The 25,297-nt window shown below is 36.2% G+C and overlaps 1 protein-coding gene and 1 pseudogene across 1 annotated transcript in view; one reads left to right on the top strand and one right to left on the bottom strand.

The window, feature by feature from the left end:
• The window catches only part of Sema3a (semaphorin 3A), a 447,592-nt gene that overhangs the window by 336,044 nt on the left and 86,251 nt on the right, over nucleotides 1–25,297 (bottom strand). The window contains exon 2 of the mRNA XM_031380015.1: nucleotides 13,816–13,897. The gene's annotated coding sequence lies outside the window, so the exon portion shown is untranslated. The remainder of the gene's footprint in view (nucleotides 1–13,815; nucleotides 13,898–25,297) is intronic.
• Nucleotides 24,217–25,265, top strand: LOC116097621 (annotated as a pseudogene).

The raw sequence follows: 25,297 nt of genomic DNA, 5'->3' as shown, positions 1-25,297 counted from the left end.
AAAAAAAACAATGATAGCAAAAACTATTCTCAACAATAAAAGAACTTCTGTAGGAATCACCATCCTGACTTCAAGTTATACTACAGAGCAATAGTAATAAAAACTGCATGGTATTGGTACAGAGTCAGGCAGGATGATCAGTGGAATACAATTGAAAACCTTGAAATGAACCCACACACCTATGGCCACTTGATCTTTGACAAAGGAGCTAAAAAACATCCAGTGGAAAAAAGACAGCATTTTCAACAGATGGTGCAGGTTCAACTGCCAGTCAGTAGTCTATAGAAGAATCCAAATAGATCCATTATTTATTTCCTTGTACAAAGCTAAAGTCCAAGTGGATGAAGGAACTCCACATAAAACCACATATGCTGAATCTAATAGAAGAGAAAGTAGAGAAGAGCCTCAAACACTTGGACACAGAATACTAATGGCTTCTGCTCTAAAATCAATAATTGACAAATGGGACCTCATAACATTGCAAAGCTTCTGTAAGGCAAAGGACAATGTCAATATGACAAAATGGCAACCAACAGATTGGGAAAAGATCCTTACCAATCCTACATCTGGTAGATGGCTAACTCTAATATATACAAAAAACTCAAGAACTTAGACTCCAGAGAACCAAATAACCCTATTAAAAATGGGGAATGGAGCTAAACAAAGAATTCTCAACTGAGGAAACTTGAATGGCCTACAAGCACCTAAAGAAGTATTCAACATCCTTAGTCATCAGGGAAAATCAAATCAAAACAACCCTGAGATGCCACCTCACACCAGTCAGAATGGCTAAGATAAAAACTCAGGTGACAGCAGATGCTGGTGAGGATGTGGAGAAAGATGAACACTCCTCCATTGTTGGTGGAATTGCAAGCTGGTACAACCACTCTGGAAATCAGTTTGGCGGTTCTTCAGAAAACTGTACATAGTATTACCTGAAGTCGTAGCTATATCACTCCTGGGCAAATACCAAAAAGATTCTCCAATATATAACAAACACACATGGTCCACTATGTTCATTGCAACCTTATTTATAATAGCCGGAAGCTGAAAAGAATGCAAATGCCCTTCAACAGAGGAGTGGATACAGAAAATGTGGTACATTTACACAATGGAATACTACTACTCAACTATTAAAAACAATGAATTCATGAAATTCATAGGCAAATGTATGGAACTAGAAAATATCATCTTGAGTTGAGGTATCCCAATCACAAAAGAACACACATGTTATGCACTCACTGATAAGTGGATATTAGCCCAAAATCTTGAAATACTTACTGTATCTTTATAACGCTACCTACTATATAGCACACAGAGAATCCAAAGTTTCTCATGGGCAAATCATAGTTCAACAAAAATGATTAAAATTAACATGGAATATAGAGAAGTCTCATTGTCGTATTAAAACAGAAACCAGCATGCCATGCTATTTACATAATCTGAAGTCAAATTTTAGAATGCTGCTTTCTACCCCATAGAGAATTTTGGATAAAAGCCTAAAAAGCATTGATAATCACAACATTAAAATGTCATAAAACTTGGGGTCTAAATTTTATATGTATAAGCATTGATGTCCATTTTGATTGCGGATTTTACTTTATTGTCAAACCATATGTTAAGATGTAAGTACTGAAATTGCATCATTAAATCTCATTTTCTTGTTTGGTCTGTCAGTTATCTATTGAGAACATATGCTATCTGTATATCCTAATACTTAGCCTCATTATATACTATAAGCTTAATGTAGTAAAAAGTAGAGAGATAAGAATATCACCACTGTTTTATTATAAAATAAAACAGTATCAAGAAGGTATTGATAGTATATTTAAAATAAACCAACATTAAGAATTATATAAATCCATGGGTTTTCTGAAGATTAAGCGATATGCTAAAAAGCATTGGTCATAGCTCCCTCAACATGAATTCATGGCTTCTTCTCATGAGTGAGCTGCACAGCTGACATACCTTACAGCAGCATGTGTGTTTATCACAACATACTCCTTCTTAATAAATATTTTAGTGTCCTTTTTACTGCTGATTATCACATATATCTGGCCCATTCTATTTCCCTTTAATTTTCCATTTCTCCTTTTATTTCTTTTTTTTACATCCTTCCCTTAATTTGCTAGGAACTAAGATATTTTCTTTGGAAAAATATTTCTATATTAAATACATGAATATAAGATATATGTTTATATGTGTGTGTGTATGCATACATATGTATATATGTGTATATATCTTTTCTTATGGTCCCATATCTTGTGAAATCACATGCACAGTAGGTTTTACCTTGGCATATATTGCCAGGAAGAAAATAACATGGCTAGAATGTTTGTGCTTGGGAAGGTGGAGAATGTGAATTCTACCAACTCATCCTTGGTTTTTCTGGTGATCTAGAAAATCAATATTTGAAACTTGTCTTTTTACATGGGATACTTTCAAATGTCATATATCCAAAGTTTGTTTTCATAAGATACAAATGGATGTATATCTGGTATTTATTATGAAAATGGAGAAGAAGCACCCAGAAGAAACAAATGCAGATCAGTTAATTCCTCTAAAATTGATACAAATAAACTGTTATTATAATTAATATATGCATTTTTACTCTTAAAATTTTCAAAAAATAACATTTTTACTATTGTAATTTCTTCAGATGACTCTAAGACATCTGCATAACAGACCTTCATGGCTGGACAAGAACAACACAGATCACTTCCAGTTAAGATTCCTGGGGAAATTAAGTATACAGAATGGAATTCTGTCAGAAGATCCACAATATCAGAGCAGGAACTGCTTTGACCAGAAACCAGACATCCAGTGTTTCACAAGTTTATTATAATTAAAACAAAGCTGCTTTGAAGCTGGAGGTCCATGTTTTTAGAGTGTTTGTTTTTTCATTCATGCAGTGACATAAAATTATAGTTTATATTCATATATGTATGTGGTTTACATTTTCACCAAATGTATGTTCTTTTTTCTTTGCTTTTGTTGCTAAGAAATGATGGCCTTTACTATCTTATGAATCTCCATTGTAATATTGCATTCTACTGTCCATTATACATCTATAATAGTTTATAGACCTACAAAAAAATTTAGCTATATAGCATGCTTTTATTAAGGCAAATTTTTATCTTTAAAGAGAATACATGCCTATGGCAAATTAGAGAAAAGGACTGAATAAAAAGAGCAGTCTATTACTAATTTCTAAATTAAGATAGCAAAATAAACAATTGAATCAGTATGTTCATTAGTAGCCCCTGTAAATATTCATTAAAAAGCAATAATTCATCAAGTTAAAAACCAATTGTTACACTGCTTTGATCAGTAATTTCTTGGTAATTTATAATTTGCAATCTTTTTTAGTTTGAACATCATGTTGTTCCCACTGAGAAAATTTTTTTTCTATATTGCATAAGTTAAAGATGAATTTAGCTCTCTTAAGCTCTTGTTCTTACTCTCACCTCTCACCCCGTCTCTCCCCTTCCCTTTCCCCTCTCTCCAAGTGGCCATGGCTGCCCTCTGCTTCTTTACTCTTCTCCTTTTCTGCCTTTACAATAAATGCCTTAAAACAAAACAAAAGGATGAATTTAAAAAAAAGCTGAGACTATATGTGCCCAAGATAAAAGGTTTAAGACAAAAGAACAGGGAAAAGGCCTATTTAGATGTGCTTAAGAATTTGATTCCTTAATCTACATTACCTAACCAGTGAAATGTAAATGCAAATAATTTAATAGTGTGTTTCCCTAGTCTTTAGAATATTAGAAGTGGAAAGAGTTGAAACAATCTATACTAAATTAAAATTTGAAAAATTTCCAGAAAGAGGCAATGTATTTGCCTAATATTTTGCTTCATTTCTAATTAAATCATTGAGTCTAACAGATCCTATTTCCTCATTGTGTACAATAAATGTTATAGATATTTGAATATTAAATAAATTACAATTTCATCTTGAAATACACTTAGTGATTCAAAATATCCATCTGTTAAAATTTTCAAGAGAAAATTACCTTGGTGGGTCACAGTGATGTAGTTATTTAATGTATAAAACTTAACTTCCCACTTTTTATTTTTAATTAATTATTTAATTAATTATTTTAAACAGAGACTTGCAATATAACTCTATGTGGCCTAGGACTTATTTTGTTGACTATGTTGCTTTGGGAACATGGTAGTACATCTGTCCCTGTCCCATTAGTGTTAATTTACGGGAATGAGCTCTCAGGTTCCATTATCGTCGCCTGTTAGAATGAAGTTTTTCAAGTAATATAGCACTTTATCTGTTATATCTCAGTGCTAATTAGTTTTACTCTTAAAATATATCTGAAACTCAAATCCAAAACTAGCCTTATTCATTTACTATAATTATACCAGTATAAATAGCTCTCTTTCCACAACCTAGCCTCTATTGTAAGAAAATGGCCTGCACTTGAAAGAGTAAAGTTAGATATATCTTTAAATACAAACTTCCTGAAATGCATTTGAAAATTGTAAATGTAGATTTAGTGGAAATTTATTAAAGATTAGGAATTGAATTTTATAGGACATAAACCAGATCATTATGAAATTAAGACCTTATGCCATACATTTTAATATAAAGAAGACACAGCACAAACAGCTGGATATTGTTTAAATAGATATATGTGACACCTAGCAGAAATGGCAAATAAAAAATGACTTCTATTAAGTCATTCAACTTTAATACTCTCGTTTTCAATTATCTTTAATTTAAATAAAATAAATAAAATTTAAATAAAAAACAGAATTGTCTTATTGTGAATTATCTGAAGTATTCAAAAATTATTTTCTAAATCTTTACAATGACATTTATGTTTTGAATTTCTTCTACCACTTTGTCAATATGGGAAGTTCTGAAATCCCAGATATGGATGATTCTCTACCCATCAGACAGAAGACCAAACAAGGAAAAAAATTGTCATATGTCCTTAATGAATACAGAAGTTGCCAAAAAAATTAGTATTTTAGGTTAAAATGAATGCTCAAATGACTGAAGACTTCTAAGTTTTTTTTTGTTTCTTTGTTTGTTTTATTTTGTTTTTTGTTTTTCAAGACAGGGTTTCTCTGAGTTGCCCTGGCTGTCCTGGAACTCACTTTGTAGACCAGGCTGGCCTCGAACTCAGAAATCCACCTGCCTCTGTCTCCCAAGTGCGGGGATTAAAGGCGTGCGACCACAGTCCGGCGACTTCTAAGTTCTTACTTGTTAAATTTGGGAGGAGTTATATGAAGGGAAATTATAGTTACAAAAGTATCACTGTTTTTCTCACATTTTCTAGTTAACTTGGAGCATATTGGTTTCATTCAGGACTGCACAGTTAATTAGCCAACATAATGCTAATGTGCTCAACTTCTAAGAATAATAGACAAGAGGAAACATTTTAGTCAGCTACTCAAATAGTAATTTTGTCCCCAAATTACAAATGTAAAATTGTATGACAAAGAAGTGCTTTACAAAAATGTAGGAATTAAATTTTGGCATAATAACTTATTTCTAAATTTTTCACTTTTCTTGAATATTGTAAACTATTTTAAAATATATTACTAACTATATGTTAACCTAAAATTATTAAGAATCTTTATTAACCTCTGTGAATAATGTTAAATTATACAATAAAAAACTTGATAGTAAATCAGAAAAAAAGAAAACAGAAATATAAAAGACAGATTCTTCTTACTCAACATTAATAAAATATTAACTTTCTATAGATATAACTTAGTTATTGTTTTCATGTGAAATGTAACTGACAGTTTTTCAAAGATGAAGTAAACATATAATCAACTTTAAAAATGAGGAAAGAGAAAAGAATGGAATGTAATACAAATGAGAAGTTATCATACTACGTAGACTATCAGGGAGAGCAGATCATTTTATTTGTGCTAATACCATATCAGTTAATAGTGCATTAACCAGACAGCAGAAAAGATGTCTGAGTATGAAACAGAAAGTTTTCTGGCAACAAGCATGAAAAATTAACAAGGAAATTGATATGTTTAAACATCCAGAAAGAGAAAAAGAAATGTTAATTTTTCAGAGATAGCCAACATGATTTCTTTTTCTTTCTTCCACCGGGACACTTAATATTTTATTCATCAGATTCTTGCTCAGCCATATTCATTGGCACCTTATTCACAATAACTAGAAAGTGAAAACACCCTAAATGTCCCTCAACTTCTAAACGGATGAAAACATGGATTATATACATAATGGTTCCCATTCAGCTGTAGAAAACTGTAATTTGCAGGTAAGTGGATAAGATAAAAATATGTTGAGTTAACCCTTGTCCAGGAAGACAAAAGGTCCATGTTCTCTTTTATCTGTGGATTCCAGCTTTGAATTTTAAGATGTGCATATACAACCTGGAGTCATGTCAGAAAAAGATGAGTTAAGAAGAGTTCCTAACTGGGGAGAGAAGAAACCCTAGAAGGGGACACAGTAGGGCTACAGTAGTGCTGTGAAGGGGAAATTGGTAAGTGTGGAGGGGATCCTACCTGAGAAGGAGCAGAGGAATACACTGAATTTGAATGAGGAAAAGGGATAAAGAACACTAGAGATAATTTATAAGTCATAGAGAAACGTTATTTTATGTCTACAGAATATGCCTATGTATATATGCATGAATAATTCAAATGAAATCACATCAGCTGTGGTGATAATGCTCCCCCAAAAGCCACTGTCGTTAACAATGTTACTTATTACCTGGGCACAGTGGTCAAGCTACACATACAGGAAAGCCATAGAAGGTCTCCCTCTTTAGGAATCTCACAGGATTGGCTAAACCTAAATAGTTTGTTTCTACAGAAGTGAATTTAATTCACTTTGTATAATCCTAGAAGATCCTATTATTTGGGCATGTTTGACAATTAAGTGACTTTCAGATCTGGTTATCTTTAGTATTAATTGTTTCCCTGTAGATCTCAAGAAAGGTAGAAAAGCAACCAATAAGAGTTCAAGTAAAACTTTTAAAGTTTGATATGATTGGGTTTTAGCAAAGAAAGCTCTTTTTACAGGTATAAGACAGAGTGAGTCCTGCTGAAAAAGTGTTCTAAAGAAGAGATAGGCAAAGTAGATGCATGTCCTGTGAGCTGACTGGGGGCCCAGCTGGTGGACCTTAGGCATCCCCAAGACTTGGGAGACTTACATTGAGGAAATATAATGACTCAACATAAAAATAGGTACTAAATTATTACACCACAATGAGAGGGACAATAACAAAACAAAGAAAAACCAACCAACCAACAACAACAAAAACTGAAAGCTTTTACCAGGATATTCTACAACAGTTACAGAATTATGCATATATCCAAGAAAATGTATTTATTTTTCCTGAACAAAGGACTTAGATATCTTAAATATGAAGTAATGATATACTGAAATAAATAAATGGACATAATTGTGGAGGAAGGATGAAATAAATACAGTTAAAGTACTCTTTGTACTAAGGCTTTCCATTTGACAACAGGTGTCAGACTTCTGGTAATGGGCATGAATCACCCCTCACAGATATTCAGCCATGTGGATTGAAATGGCATGACCATGTCAAAGAAGCCAGCACTGTGGGCCTGAGCAGTCAACAGAAAGGTACACCAGAGATGTGTCTCTTTCTATCTTTGCCTCCTACTGCCATTCCTAGAAGAGGGAACTGGGAAGTAACTTGGATCTTCATTTTACCCTATTTTCTGTTTAGTATTTGCTTGTACTTAACTTGTTTGTTTTCAAATTTTATTTGCATCAACTACAGATTTTTATGCTTCTCACATTATTCTGTAAATGGTATTTACTGTCTAAGACGGTTGAGTCTGAAGAGGATCTCTTTGGAATAGCAGCCTTTCGTTATATCAGTGTGATAACATAAGTTCAGTTCTTCAACACTGAATTACCAGAAAAAGTAATTTCACCCTTTTCTTCCTAGCATTATTGAGTGAGTGAAAAGAGAGAAAAAAACCTTTCAGTTCTATATATACAATAAATACTCAACAAACATTGATTTTGCATTATTATTGAAAAATAAGAAACCTGTGAATTTTAGAAGATATTTTAAGAACATCTTCTGAAACTTTCATTGAGAACATGTACTCTAATTTTCAAAGTTGTGTAACAGTTTCAGTCACTGGCCCATAGCAGATACATATCTGCAGATGAGCCCTATTTTACTTTCTCATATACCTCAGATACTTAGGGTATCTAAGGTCATGACCTGGAATGTAGATTCCTCTTCTGTATGTACAGAATTCTATTAGATTCTGTTTTACATATTTACATAATGTGAAACATTTTCTATTCTTTTGTTTCTAGGAGCTAACATGAATGTCTTTGTCCATCATTTTATTTGAGGTAAACACATAACATACTGGGAAGAAACTGCTCGTTAAAACAACAAATGAAAGGTGGTAATTGTAACATGTCAACTGTACTCAGGGCTACTTAAAGCTAGGCATCTGAAGGCTCAGTGTTCTGTGCTGTGGCTTCACTAGAGAAGTGCTCACTCTTTAGAAAACATGGTGCAGATAGAGTGGATGGGAAAAATGAAAACAGTATCCAGGACACCTCACTGTGGCTAGCTCCTCTGACCAACCAGCTGGATGGAAGAAATAGATGATGTGTTCAGACACAGATGAGCAAGCTGGCTCAGAAGCCAAACTTAGTAGCAATGCCTTGTGTGTCCAGGAACATCTGTTAAAATTCTCTTTCAGCAAAGCCACATCATCCTACAAATTTCCAGCAAACATTATTGAAGATTCCATTCATCAAAGATAAAGGAAATTATTTATTTGAGAAGCAGTTATTCTGGTCCTAATTTTAAGATACACACAATTGATTCATTAGGTGTGAGAAATATGAATCCTAGAAGAAAACTGTTTGGTGAGCTAAAATTTCACCACATTCCATGAGACTGGATTGTATTTTCACTATTGGGTGTTTGAGAAAGAACATCTACATGCCTAGGTAATAACTGATATAATATTGTCATGTTTTTTTCCCATTGGAAAATAAATTAATAGTTTTATTCAGTTTAAATTCTATGCCATTTAAATACATGGGTACAAGTATTTTAATTAATTATTTTATGTTTTGTGTGTCCGTTTTTCGAAAGAAACATGATTACATCTAATGTTATCAACAGAATTTGAATGGAAACAAAGCAATAAACTTTATGGTTCATAGAACATTGTGATTGCCCCTTCAACATCATTCTCCTCCTTGTTCTTGTGCAGCAGTGCTGTCTGGTAGGACACTCTCTTTATAGTGGCATGGCACTGAATGTTCTGCAACAATTTTTCTCAGAGTATGATCTAGCCTAATGAACCCCGGACCTGTTCTAAATATATAAGGTGATGTACAATATCAGCATGTCTTCAAAGGAAAAAAATCACATGATAAAACCTCCCTCTTTCACTCTCATCAAAATGTATACATGTATTTATGTGTATATGTATGTATGTATGCATCCATGCATGTATGTATATATGTATGCTTGTTTGTGAAAGTATATGCAGGTATGTGTGCACATGTGTGCATGTGTTTGTGTGCATGTGTGTGTGTGTATGGCATATGTTTTTAGGTGCCTTGGGGCTCCAAGATAAAATATCCAATCTACTGTAGCCCGAGTTATAGGCAGTTGTGAGCTGCTCAATGTGTATATATATGTGCAGGTGCCTTGGGGGTCCAGAAAAGAATATCCAGTCTACTGTAGCCTGAGTTATAGGCAGTTTTGAGCCACTTAATGTGTGTTCTGGGCACCAAACTGTGATCTTTTACAAGAGTAGCATAAGATCTTAACTCCTAAGCCTTATTATCTCCAGCCCCTAAAGTTATTTTCCTTGATGTTAGAAAGCTTGAATTGAAGCTGTCACAAATAGGAAAATCATTATTCAAAAAAAAAAAAAAAAAAAACCTTAGGGATATTTGTTTTTATTATGAAAGAGAACCTTCTCTTTGTTTTTTACATCAGTGAACCCCATGATCTAATTCTATCAATGATCCAAAAAGCAATTACTAAGCTTCAGCAGTGGAAATTTACTAAGAGCCTTGTGAAGTTTAAGGGTATAAGGTAAATAATGAAATGCAGTAAAAGCCTATCATCTCATGGTGAAGCTGGTCATGTAGTGACAGAACATCAGCCCTATGCAAATGATTCCAAGTGTTATCAGTGGTACAAAAGTGCAATTACATAATAAAAATGAGGTAATGATGTGTTGATCTTTACAAATACACTAGAATACATCTTTATTTTCCTGTACTATAATCACTGACATCCGTGAGCAAACTACAATAGTTGAAAACAACCCATGCTGTCCAATTGTCACATTTCTTTGTGTGACTTAGTAGACTACATCGAAGCTTCACAGTCCATTAAGCAAGATTATGGGACACATTTTTTCTGCCTGATTTAATTAGCACCACATGGTAAAAATGGTACTAACTGCCCCCGCACTCACATACTTAATGAAATTCATCTAAAAACATTGGTCAAATGGCTTTCTGTGTATTAAAAATCCATATGACATTTTCTGAAACACTTTAAGGCTTACCAGGACAGAACTTGTCAGATAGCTCTCCATAAGAATGAGATGTTTCAAATTTAGTTACTTGACTCTAAAGCGTTTTTCTAACAGATTATTACAAGGACAGACAAGTCGTCTGAGTAAAATGAAGCAGAAAGACCTAAATTAAATAATGACCTAAATCCCATGAGCCAAAAAGACATCTATAGAACATTTCACCCAAACACTAAGGGAGAGACATTCTTCTCAGCAGCCCATAGATATTTTGCCAAAATTTAAATAAATCTAGTATTCCATCTGACCACATGAGAATAAAGATAGATTTCAATAGCAATAGAAACTAGAGAAAGTATACAAACTCCTACAGACTAAGTAGCACACTATTAAGTGCTTATTTAGGTGAGTAGATAAAACCAGAAAACAGAACTTCTGAGAATTGCATGAAAATAAAAACATAACCTACAAAATCTCTAAGACACATCAAAGACAGCTGTTTCGTTTTTGTGTTTGTTTGTTTGTTTGTATAGTATTGGGTGTCCTGGAAATTGCTCTGTAGACTATGTTGGCCTTGAGCACAAAAAGATTTAGCTGCCTCTGCCTCCTGAGTGTTAGGATTAGAGGCATGTGCTAGCACTGCCTGGTTATGAAAACCATCTTAAGAGCTGTAGCACTACATGACTTCATCAACAATTTGAGAAACCTCAAATAAATAATATAATAATACCCAGTAGGCTTAAAAAAAACAAAAAAAATTAAAAGAAAGAAAGACAGTTCAACAATTATACCTAAATTATTTTAATATAAAGAAGTTAATAACAATAAAGCATACATAGTACAAATGAAAGAATGAGTAGGTTTATTGAAAAGAGATTTAAAAAAAAAGAAAAGAGAGGATTGATAAGCACTTATCTAAAGTCAGCAGGCTCCAATCAACAAATTGAGAAATAAAAGGGAAATATTACAATACATACTAGTGAAATTAAGAAAATCCTAAGAACATACTTTAAAACTCATATTCCACAAAGTTGGAAAATATATAAAAGAATGAATTTCTTGATGATATAATACAAAAAATAAAATAAAATAGTATAACTAATGTAAACAGATTAATTACCAGTAACAACCTTAATCAAATGAAGCTTCTTTTTGCAATGGATGGCAGTCAATGATAAGAATTATAACTGGTCAACATCCTTAGTCATCAGGGAAATGCAAAGCAAAACAACCCTGAGATTCCACCTCACACCAGTCAGAATGGCTAAGATCAGAAACTCAGGTGACAGCAGATGCTGGAGAGGTTGTGGAGAAAGGGGAACACTCCTTCATTGCTGGTAGGATTGAAAGCTGGTACAACCACTCTAGAAATCAGTTTGGCAGTTCCTCCAGAAATTGGACATAGTTCTACCGGAGGACCCAGCTATACCACTCCTGGGCATATACCCAGAAGATGCTCCAACATGTAATAAGGACACATGCTCCACCATGTTCATAGCAGCCTTATTTATAATAGCCAAAAGCTGGAAACAACCCAGATGTCCCTCAACAGATGAATACAGGAAATGTGGTACATTTACACAATGGAGTACTACTTAGCTATTAAAAACAAAAATTTTATGAAGTTCTTAGGAAAATGGATGGATTTGTGGGGTTATCATCCTGAGTGAGGTAACCCAGTCACAAAAGAACACACATGATATGTAATCACTGATAAATGGATATTAGCCCAGAAGCTCAGAATACCCAAAAATACAATCCACAAACCACAAGAAACTCAAGAAGAAGGAAGACCAAAGTGTGGATACTTTGATCCTTCTTAGAAGGGAAAACAAAATACCCATGGAAGGAGTTGCAGAGGCAAACTATGGAGCAGAGACTGAAGGAAGGACAATCCGATGACTGCTCCACCTGGGAACCTTAACCATATTCAATTACCAAACCCAGACACTGTTGTGGATGCCAGCAAGTGTTGGCTGACAGGAGCCTGATGTAGCTGTCTCCTGAGAGGCTCTGACAGTACCTGACTAATACAGAAGTAGAGGCTCACAGCCATCCATTGGACTGAGCACAGGGTCCCCAATGAAGGAGCTAGAGAAAGGACCCAAGGAGCTGAAGAGCTTACAATCCCTTAGGACAAGTAACAATATGAACTAACTAGTACCCTCAGAGCTCCCAGGAACTAAACCACAACCAGAAGAGTACACATGGTGGGGCTCATGGCTCCAGCTGCACATGTAGCAGAGGATGGCCTAGTCGGTCATCAATGGGAGGAGAGACCCTTGGTCCTGTGAAGGTTCTTTGCCCCAGTGTAGGGGAATGCCAGGGCCAGGAAGTGGGAGAGGGTGGGTTGATAAGCAGGGGGATGGGGGGGCATTGTAGAGTTAGGTGAATCATGAAAAAAAAATATGGAGTACAAAAATAAAGATGAAATAAAATAAAATAAAGTGAAATTTAAAAAAAGAAGAAGAAGAAGAAAGAATTATAACTGGTTAGAGTGCTACAAAAGGGAGAGTGAGTGCACAGCCCTAAACCAGGCATCTCTATTAACCCCACCACCATGAAGGGTCATGAGCACAGAGGAAAAGGAGGGAAAGAATGTAAGAGCTGGAGGACAGAAAGGCACGTGGTGGGCTGCTGTCTTCTAGACACAACACTGCTTTTATGATAACGAACTGACTATAGTAATTTATGGTTACTAGCATAAGACTTGTGCAATACCGACCCAGCATGGATGGGGAGGAAGGGTCTCCAGGCCTTGCTTCATATTGAGGAGGTATTGCCATTGTTAGTTGCTGGAGAAGAAAGAAATGTTCTTTTTAAAGATAAAACCACTTTTAGATTTCTCATGTCTATGTGTATCACTTTAACTGGACTTCATGGTTTACATAAGATACTGGAAGGTACATGTCAGGGCGAATAAGAAGAAAGTTAAAGGAGAAAATATTGGGTAGATGTGATTGTATCCCATTGCATGTAAGGTATTGAATTCTCAAAAAATAAAAACTAAGTTAAATTTTAAAAGAGCACATAAAAACATAGAATTATAATAGATGTTTTATTCATTAGTCCAAAGTGTGTTCACAGTGAAGAAACAATATTCCATATAATAAATAGGATTATGAAAAATAATGTGATACTTGACTGTGTTTTTACTTTCTTTTCACATTACTATGCTAGGCAGTCTGGCTTTAAAGACATAAAAAAGCTACTAATCTCAAAGAGATGTGGGTTTCACTTGAAGTCAAACAGGAGCTGGGAGCCCAGGGTCTTGTAGAGCCTACTTCTCTTCCTTACCTGCAGGAATGAAGATGCTCCTTGATGAATTCTTTCCTTTGTCACCTTACAGGCTGTCCCATGGATTGTGCTTTAAAATTGCCTGGAAAACAAGACAAATGAACAAAGCTTTAATTTTTGACCTTTTTGAAATCCCCAGCTTTCTTTGTAAACTTTTAACATTATTATCATTAAAGCCCATCTCTCCACACCCTGAAACTGTTTCTGAACTGTCTTTAGCCGTGCTAACCTCTGGGCTCTCTCATCACTGGTCACTCAGGAGCCTGCTTATCTCTCTCTTCTTCCAGAATTGGATCCCAGAGATCATTTCCATCATTTCTGTGTTAAATTTGGCTCATGTCTCTCACTCTCCATTCAGCTGACTTATCTTTTCAGACAAAACCTGTTCACCCTTCAGCCACTAGAAACATTTCCGGCCCTCTATCTTCACAGAGCTACAGGACTCAATCTTTCCTGTTTCTGCTGAACTCACTATGGGCAATCCCATCAGGATCTGATTCCCCAGCAAGCATGCTATTTTTCTTGAACACAATTATTTACAAATGGTCTTCTTAAAACTTGATGGCATGCTGTTTTGGAAGAAGTTGAATAAGAATTCTGGATTCTGCTTGTCATGCTCGTGTGACACGGCAGTCACAGCTTTGGTCTCTGTGGTATGAGGGGTGGATAGAGTGCTGACTAGTTTAATGAGTCACTCACACAGAGGTTTTAGCCCTGGAAACAGAATCCATAGAGACACACGAGATAAAGCGGCTCTTAGAAAACAAAAGCAAAATAATTTTACAGTAAGAAATGACTTGATCAGAAATTCAACAGTATCCTTCCTTCTCTGAAAAATTAAAAAGTCTCCCTTTTGTATTTATTCAAATAGGAGTACAGGTTTGCATCTTAATTGGGAAACAATACATTTTCAGACACAAGTCAGTTGCTTTGGTGGAGGTTTTTGTTTTTGTTTTGTTTTGTTTTGTTTTTGTTTTCTTGCCACATGATAGTATACTCATTGTCACAGGCAGGGGTGGCGTCAGCCACTCTTTGGCTATGCATTTGGTAAAGAAACTTTGTTTTAGGAACAGAATGTCATGAAAGTAAGTGTGTCAGCTCCAAGCACAGAACCCAGGACATATGCTGCTCTTTGTTTTCTTGTGGTTTATATTGGCCAGAGGACAGACTCCTCTGGCTAGGGTTTCGTTGATAGAAAACTGATGAGAAACCCATACAACAGAACGTCCATGGTCCAGGGGTCCCCATCTCGTCACCAGGTCAGTGATAATGCCCAGCCTTCAGAAACTGCAATGAACTGACCTTAGGTGACCCCAGGTGTCTGATTTCAGTTTTGTTAGAAGGCCACTGAATTTATCATGGCTCCTTTTCTGTGTGTTATACTGTACATTCAATACGATAGTGTATCAGATAAGACAAAAATTATCTGCAACCTAGGTTTGATTCCAACTTCCCCTTGTTTATGTCAATGTTCTTTCAACTAGAAAAGAGTTAATTTTTCATAATGAAAAGGATAATCCTAAATGGCAGTTTTTTGTTAAAAAATGAAATAATAGTAATATTCTACACTTAAAAAATCAGCATGGGCTTTCTTAGATCTCAATTTCTCTTTCTTGCCCACAGTAATGAACCAACTGCCAGAATCATGCTTCAGTTTTCTAGAAGAGTCTGATATTTGTTTCTGAGTCTTTCAATGTGAGCCTTAAGATACAGTCTTCAGGAAGAGAAAAGAAACAGTACAATCACAGACAAATTGCAGAGGTATTATACAAACTATTTGTCCCTAGAAAATCGTTAAGATTTTACATTTCTTCTGAGCTTCAGGGTTTTATCACAAAGAAGATATTAAGAGTAGCATTCAACTATTTATATAATATCTAATAATACTTCTCAAGTATACAGCAAATAGAAGTCAATAGTACTATTTGAAAGCTTAACTTATACTTGTTAGCATCTAGTGTGTATTCTTGTGTTCCACTACATCTTTTAAAGGTAGTTATTAAAGTTTAACATGATATTATTTAAGGAGACAAGGAGTCCAGTAGAAAAGCCCCAATTTTAAATGAGGCAAACAAAAGAGCTATTATAAAAACATGATTAGTAAGGCCTGAGTATGAGATCAGGAGAGTATAAGTGTCTCGTGTAACCTTTCTAGGTCAGCTGAAGGGAAGAAAATCAGAATAAATGGACACTGAAGAGTACAATATCTAGCAAGATATTGCTGCATTACTAGAGACAGAAAAAAAAAAACAGATTCATGAAAGACAGTGTATGTCAATTCAGGCATCATTAGCCAACAACTCTGTTTGGGGAAGTGAATTAAAACAGTAGCAATCAATTCTGGGGGGAAAGATACTTTCACAAAACTTCATAAAAGTAGAAATAAAAAGTCTGTCCCTTTAAATGGAATGTACTTACTTTGTACAATATGGACACCACACATAAGATGCCTATTTATTGGGCACACATTTTATGCATATGCTTTTTAGCAATGCACATATGTATGTTTGTTTATAACTGTGACTTTATTCAGTGACAATTCATATACATATTGTAATGATATTTTATGAAAGAAAAATCATAAACTTTTCCCAAATATGGAACAGAATAACTATATGTGTGTATACAGATATAAATGTATGCATGGATGCTTAAAAAGCCAATGTTCTAGTTATTAAAATCTGTTTTTGAATTACTTATAAGTATTTCATAAATTTTATAATTTTTATATTTTGATATATATATACATATACATGTATATATACATATACACATGTGTGTGTATATATATACACGTATATACACATACATATGTATATAAGATAGATATATATATATACATATATATCGGTCTTTTCAAGACAGGGTTTCTCTGTGTAACCCTGGCTGTCCTGGAACTCACTCTGTAGACCAGGCTGGCCTCGAACTCAGAAATCTGTCTGCCTCTGCCTCCCAAGTGCTGGGATTAAACATGTGCGCCACCACCGCCCGGCTGTTGTATATATTTTAATAATGATCAAATCACATCTGAGAACTGAACTAGTCAGAATAAACCAAATGATATACTTAATGTTTCTCTACACACATTGTTTTTAGAACAAATACAAAATTTAGGCAAGTAAGGTTCTAGTAACATAGTCTAATGAACTGATAACTATGTATTGATGATGCTCAATATTTTTAGTGAAGAATTTATTGTTTTTAAAATAGATGATTGTCAGATTTATAGGGAACCATAATATTATTGTATTTCTTAGACATATACAACTGGGATATATAGTTGCTCATACTTGTGTATGACACTACTGTATATCTTGGCTCATTTGTTAGACCACTAGGAAGGCGTATGGATGCATTAAAAAAGTAATGGCTCCTTTAAGCCAAAATTTCTGAGGACAAAGCCTAATCATTGAGGATATCATGTGTGCAAACTATACAGAAATATTGTTCACACATACCATTTCCTCTTATTCTTCTAAATATCTATGCAGTAACATCTGCCTCCAACTCTAGATTTGTTTATTATTGTCCATAAGGGTTCTGGGACATCATTCTCAAACCTCCTACTCACCAAGCAGACTTCTGGGATTCTTGCTCTTCTTCTGTGGATAGGGAATACCCTCTGGGTAGTGACAGTCCTTATCTGCATTTGAGCATGGCATTGGCAGAGCAGGAACTTTGTAGTTAATGTGTGGTATATCCACACTTTCTTTCACTGGTCTCTTTTACTTTTCTCCCAAACCTGATCTATTTGTCATATGAAGACAGAAAGGGGAGGTTCCTCTATTCATTCAAACTTGAGGAACTAACCAGATCCCACCCTTGACTCCCCAGACAGTTGAGTTGCATCTGGAGGATCCTTATTTTCCTGGTGGCTAATTTGACTACCACTGATGAAAGGGCATTCATTTGATGCTAGCCTTGCTCCCAGTGAGCTAGAGTACTTCCTTAGACACCATCATTTACATGGTTCTTTGGTAAGTCACTCTTCCAGGATCTTTTCTCTGTAGGGAAAGAAAAAGGTCTTTTCTAATTAAGAAGTTTACAGGAATGATAATTTCTGTCCCACAGCACAAGATGAATTTTTTAGCTTCAAAATACCTTTCTATGACTTCCAGCATGCTTATTTAATTTTGTATTCATCTATACAATTCTCAAAAATAGAAAAAGAAAATTGTACATAAAAAGAGGACATGAATTTAGGGGAGGTGGGGAACTGGAAGGGGGAACATGTAAGAATTAGGCAAACGGCATTGAGAGTGGGTATGATCAAAACATATTATTGTAATTTTGAATTAATAAAATGTTATATTAAAAACAAATTATATTTAGAGAAGATTATATGGAACTTATATTTTTTTAATTTTGTTGATGGATTAATTGAAAACTCATAATTAATTATCTTGTTTTTAATTATTATAAAAAGTTTCAGGAAACCGCAGGAACTTTTTAATGGTTGAAAAATGCATTTGTGAATCTTGGAGGTCATTTACAGTTCCATAGTTAGTATCTCCAAATCCAGACTAATAGATGTCAGCACTTGCATGCGAGATAAACATATGTGCATGAGAAAAAGTAGTCAATAAGGAAAATCATATTCAGACTGAATTGTCTCTATTCATTGAATTCTAGAGTGAAGTTCCAAAGGATTGAGTAAACTGCTCATTCAGTTCAACAAGCACGCTATTGGATTCATCTACCAAACATATGAATACAATTGACTCTATTTATAAGAACAAAGTGCAATTTCAGGAAGTTGTCTGGTCTTGAAAAATATTCTCAAATCACCAACTTATTCAATACAAAAATGAGCTGGAGAAAAATTAAACTCTATGCTCATCAAAATTAATACAGAAAAATTCATCCAATTTTGTAGACAATAAACTTCAAAGTATTGGTGGCTTTTTACTTCCTATTTTAATGCTCACAATATTTTCCAGTTATGGATGATTTGTGAGAAGTATGGCAAAAGCATTGGCAGTATGACTCATACATAGTTACTAAAAGCATAAATTGGATTCTGTGGCAACTAGATTGAGACATTTTGAATCAAATGGAGAGATGGTTCAGTGCTTAAGTGAGGACACAGTTTGATTCCCAACACGCACAGTTTACAACTGTACAACTCCAGTTCCATGGAATCTGAAGCTCTCTCTGAGTTCCATGGGTGCTTATGCAATGATAGTTTTACATACATATATACATACACATATATATATATATATATATATATATATATATACATTCAGGCAAAAACACTAATACAGATAAAATAAGCATAAATAAATCTTTAAACACACACATATGTATAATGTAACGTGTTATGCTTAGTTGGAACTAAGTTCAAAATAGTAGACACTGTTAATATTTTTTAATATTTTAATACTTGTGTGTGTGTGTGTGTGTGCATATGAGTTCAGGTGCACACAGAAGCCAGAGGCATTGAATTACTCAGGAGCTGGCTGTTGTGAGATGTGTGAATGGTAGAATTATAATTTAGGTCCTTGGTAAGAACAGTAAGCAGTAAGGCTCTTTCTTTGTGTGTGTGTGTGTGTGTGTGTGTGTGTGTGTGTCTTTTGAGACAGGGTTTCTCTGTATAGCCCTGGCTGTCCTGGAACTCACTCTGTAGATCAAGCTGAGATCGAACTCAGAAATCCACCTGCCTCTGCCTCCCAAGTGCTAGGATTAAAGTTGAGCACCACCACCACCCGGCTAACAGTAAGGCTCTTACCTACTCATCTACCTCTCTAGTTTCCAGAAATCTCAGTAAAGTTTATAGCAACATGAGGGGTTGATGGCAGGGCTCTTATTTTATATAATAAAAATATTTAGTTCAATATATGTTCCCAAGGAACTGAGGACTGATCTTCTAGATTCTATTATCTTGATTGTTTTCATTTTAATGAGTATCAGGGTGACCCAGTCACAGTAAAGGACAATGAGGAGATATTTTTCCACTTTAACTATTTTAAAATGTGGCTTTGAGAGATGGTTCAGTGTGCAAGGCATTTTCTGCATGCCATAGCTTCATTTTTTAACTTGACATACAGAGAAAACTTTACTTGAGGAATTGTCTCCATCAGATTGGCCTGTGGGTCTGTCTATGAAGCATTTTCTCGATTAAGGTTTGATATGGGCCCAGCATACAGTGGATAGTGCCTTCCCTGGGTAGGCAGTGCCTGGTTATATAAAAGCAAGCTGAGCAAGCCAAAGAGAAAAAGCCAGTAATAAGCTTCACTCCATGCTCTCTGCTACAGGTTTTTCTCAGGTTATTGTCTTGACTTTTCCAGTGATGGACTGTGATGTGGGATTATAAGGTGAGATAAAGCCTTTGCTCCCTCAACTGCTTTTGGTCAGTCTTTTCACACAGCCAGCAGAGAAACAAACTAGGACACTATGTGTATGTGAGAACCTGAGTTCATATTACCGGAACCTTCTTAAAGTTACATGTGGTTTTGTAATACCAGTGTTTCTATGGTGAGATGGGAGATGGAGACATGAGAGTCCCTAGAAGCTTATGGATTAAATAACACAGTGCATGAAATAGCAAATAAGAAATTCTGTCTCATTCAAGGTTGAAGGCAAGGATCAACACCTAAGGTTGTCCTCTGAGCTCCATGTACTCTTATTACATATGTATGTACCCTAATGAACATTCACATACACACACAAAGATAAATACATACACATGTATTTATTTAACTGATACTATCTCCAAATAATATAGGAGTAATTAAAGCATCCATTGTCCAGATCCACAGAGAGACACTGAGATCACCATGAATTACCCCTATGACTATGACTTGATCACAAAATCTTTTGCAAGAATAATTGGACAAATATCCAAGAGTGGTCCTTCATGATTCTGTTTTAATATATGAGCAAAATATTATGAGAGAAGTACATTCTTAGGTGTCCCAAGTTTTCTCATCTTTTAATTCACAGACAATTCTGAGAGAGACAGAGAGAGAAAGAGGATATTTCAAAAGAGATCCTCCATGGAGTCATTGTTTTTGTATGATATGAGATTATCTTCTATGGCTGTGAAAAATTACCGAGAAGTTAATGACCAAAATTGAGTAAATGACAAATCTAAGGAGTAGAAGTCTGATTCTTTGAGCAAAAAACAAGCAGTAACTGGTGGACTTTGTTGCTGGAGGTCACCAATGACATTTTCTGGTTTCTTCAGTCCTCTCCGGTGACAGTACAAAGACTTTCTATTTTAGGAAAAAGAAGGAAGATAACCACTTATTGGCAACTACTCATAAAAGTAGTCTGCTTTTAAGACCTTATGACATTAGTTTGGACTTGTCTGGAGATCCAGTATATCCAGTCAATTCCACAAACTGTTAAGTTGTTCATTAACTACAAGTGTGTGGGGTATTATGATATTAATGTTGTGTTAAATAACATTACAACTTTGTTTCAAACATATAACAGAAATGAGTTTAATTTTTATTAGTCAAAGTGAGAATCCACTCACCAATGCAAATAATGACCTTAAATAAAATGAGAAGTGATATCATTACAACTAATGCAAATGAGCTACATATTGCAATAAAATAGCACAGATTGACATTCAACCTTGCATAATGTATATGGGATTGTAACATAGAATAAGTCAATATGTTCTCTTACACCATCTGCATGTGCAATACATTTGCAGAAAGTATATTTCCACCATGAAAAAAGTTAAAATATTTTATATCTAAACTTGCTACAGCTTATAACAACTTAGAATATTTTTATGAATTTACCCTTTTAGAGAATGTTAAATCCTTTAAGAAAAATAATTATGTTTTGGAATACTAAGTATTACACTGTATCATAAACTGTTTAACAGATGCCTCCGCTTTTGCCTGGGCCTCACAGGTTTGATTAAAGCACTCTTTTCTTCCCTTTATGTCAGTCAATTTGGAGTGCTGAGAAACCTCATAAATCATTCTTGGAGGGTACATCTAGGACACAACTGTCTCAATTACAAATAGGGTCATATGAAAGTTAATGAGTCCTTTAAATAACTCATTGGTTCCTTGTTCCATTTATTTTTGTGAAGATGTTAGAGCAGGGATCACTTTTCTATGACACTGGAAAATTTAAAAATAATCACCTGCAGTTTTCACATCGTTATGACTTTGTCAAATGTGTTAAATTTTATTTTAGGTCTCTGTACTACAGAGCTTCAAGGATAGAAAACAGTTCTACCAATGTAACACTTCATATTAATAATATATTAAAATAAAGTGGAACAAGTATTCATCTGTTAAAATACTAGTCAAACATGTTTTTCCTACCCACAAACGATCATGTACTGTTTTAAGATAATTTATATGAATAACTTCACAGAAGTGTATGAGTCAAGAAATATGTTTATGCAAAATAACAATAAACTCTCAGAGTCTTGACACAGGTTTATTTCTCATCCTCACAAGTGAACTGTGATGACAAAGGATGCCTTAACACCATGCTTTCCTTCTCTGCAGTAAGTCATTGACCATGTTCCGTCTACTTGCTTAGTTTTCTTCCCTCTTTCTTTAGCTAGAGCTTCCTGTTACCCACACTGGCATGTAACTCCCTGTATATCTGAGGATAGCCTTAAACTCTGAATTCTCTGTCTCCCTTCAACCAAGTTCTAGAGATAAAGGTTTACAACACCCTGTAGAATTGTATTAGTGCTAGAGATGGACCCCATAGCCTCCTTCATGCTAGGCATGCATAGTGAGCTGTAAGAGCTCACTATGGCCTCCCAGCTCAAACTAACTTACATATTTTGAAAAATCAAGTAAGATACAGTTTCTCTTGCTCTGTAAGTTATATCTGTCATTTTGTTTTATTAATGAAGAAAAGCTAGGGCCACTCCTAATCCCTGAAGCATGCAAACATAGGGGCTCAATAAATTTAGGTTTTACATTTTAGGAAGGGCCAGGTCACCAAATAACTTTTATTTATATTAATATACAACAAAATACACTACTACTCTCTAATACAACAAAAACAGTGAATCGGTTGATGCGTACGGGTGTCCCAATACTCTAGCCAGTATGTCAGCATTTCCATAACAGGTTTAGGAGTTACTTCTTTATACTGAGGCACATACATCCTGAAGACAAGAAAATGAAAACCCTGTCTCCAACACACAGCATACATCTACATAAACCCTCAGTTAAAATGAACAAAATCTTAGAGGTTTCAAAGAATGAGAAACATAAACTGTCATTCATTTCCAGACTCGTGAGAACTCGTGTGCGGGTGATCTCAGGGTTCTAACCTGAGATGGAAATGTTTGTGTTCCTTCCTGTGGGCTCCTTCTGATCACTTCCATAGAATGTTCTCTCTGCTCCCAGATCCATTCCTACGGATGTTGTTCCCATTTTCTTGTATTTCTCGGGGAGTGAAGGGTGAGTGTAAGGAAATGTCTTAGTTAGGGTTGGAGAGGAAAGGATAGATTAGGTACAGTTCCAGATAATGATCCATCATCGAAGGAAGTTAGGACCGCAACTCAAACAAAGCAAGAAATTGGAGGACTGAGCTGTTCAGAGACCGTAGAGGGTTGCTTCCTACTGGCTTGCTCCATATAGCTTCCTCAGGCTACTTTCTTCTTCCTTTTTAAAAAATAATTTATTTATTCACTTTACAACCCTATATATCAGCCTGTTCTTCCATTACCTCCCTCACACAAGTCCTCTTTAGTCCACGTTCCCCTTCTCCAAAGAAAAGGCCCCCTCTGATCGTCAATTCCCTAACATTCCACCACCAGTAGCCCCAACCTTGCACCTCAAGTCACTGCAGGACTAGGTGCATCCTCTTCCACCGAGGAAAGACAAGGCTGTCCATTGAGGGGTGTAGGACCCACAGGCACAGGGACAGACCCGAGTTGTTAGAGGACCCTCATCATAACCAAGGGGCTCTTCGGCTTCATATGTCCAGGGACCTAGGTACAGACTGTGTTTGCTCCTTGGTTGGTGATTAAGTCTCTGGGAGACCCTAAGGATCAGTCTGCTTTATTATAGAATCCGGGACTACCAGCTTGGTAGTGGCCTATCCACAATGGGCTAGGCCCGCTCACATCAGTATCTAATTAAGTAAATGTCCTACAGGCTTACCTACAGCCTGGTCTTATGGAAGCATATTTTCACCTGAGGCTCCCTCCTCTCCTATGACTACAGCTTGTTTCAAGTTGACATAAAACTAAGGAGCATTGGGAATATCCTCTTCCTGAAATCTGAGAAGTTTTCATAGCTACTCTTCTACATTTTGTGAATGTAGAGCATTGGCATGTCTACTATAACACTCTCTTCAGACAGATTCGAACCCAGTTTTTGTTGCTGTGTTAACTTTTAACACCATGTAAGTGTTCATTGCAAACTTCTCCATGTGTCTAGATCATACATGTATATCCAGATGGGGGCAGGCATCATCACTACCTCAGTGTGTGAGGGCCAGATCGCCAATCCCAGCCATATTAGTCACAGTCTGCTCATCAATGCAAGCACCCGGCTGTCGACCCACAGCATCCCCACACCAATGCCCTCATGTGCGGTTAATCCCATGGAGCACACCCATACGGCCACAGCCGCACTGGCTGCTACAGGTACTGTCAACCTGCCACGGGCATCTCTCGAGCCCCCACTGGCTATCCTAGCAACCTCAAGCCAGTTACCTGGAACCAGCACCAGCTGGCCCACCTTCAACAGATGTGCAGCGAAGCTGGTGGGACACCAGCCCCTGGCCTGACAGACAAACATACAGCAGGACGGTGAGTTGGCAGGGCCCTATTTTGTGGGCAAGGCCCCTGCCTATCTGCAAGAACTCTGCCTGGCACAGACCTTCCAACTGAAGCCACTCCTGGAGAAGCCGACCCCATTCCCACCAGTCAACGGCCTACCAGCCCCACTGGCCTACCCCAATGGTCACTACTTCCCACCCCTGTGGAACAACATTCTACCAACTCCCAATAGCGACAGCTTGGGGTCTCAGCACCTCACCATGCCATTCCATGGTGGGCAGCCCACAGGTGTACCTCTCGACTGTGGAGCCATTCCTGGGGCCCACTACCAGGAACTGGGGGTAGTCCAGTGGCAAGCCAGAACAGCTTGATGCAAACGGTGGATTACCTGAGTGGGGATTTCCAGCAGGCCTGCTTCTGAAAACAGAGCCTGGCCATTTTGAGCAAGGCCCACCGAGCTCCTGGCACCCGAGCTCTCCCCACCCCCCTCAATCCCACAGATAGTCGAAGTCTTCAGCTGTGGCACTCTCCTCGGGCAACATCACACATTGCCCTTCTAGGTTTAGTCTTACTTTTAAGTAACTGGATAGTTTCAAAGGTTCACTGCTCCAGTGTGATCATCCTGAGATGTCTAAGGAAGGGAACTTGGCGGGGTCCATTTGGGGACAGAAGAAGGTCCTTTATCCTTCCCTCCAGCAACTCTTGGTTTTCTGTTAGATCCTAACACTGTCCTCCAAGCACCTGCCTGTCAGGCAG

The sequence above is a fragment of the Mastomys coucha genome, unplaced genomic scaffold (assembly GCF_008632895.1).
Source record: "Mastomys coucha isolate ucsf_1 unplaced genomic scaffold, UCSF_Mcou_1 pScaffold19, whole genome shotgun sequence".
NCBI lineage: Eukaryota > Metazoa > Chordata > Mammalia > Rodentia > Muridae > Mastomys > Mastomys coucha.
This window is presented reverse-complemented; position numbering and strand designations above follow the sequence as displayed.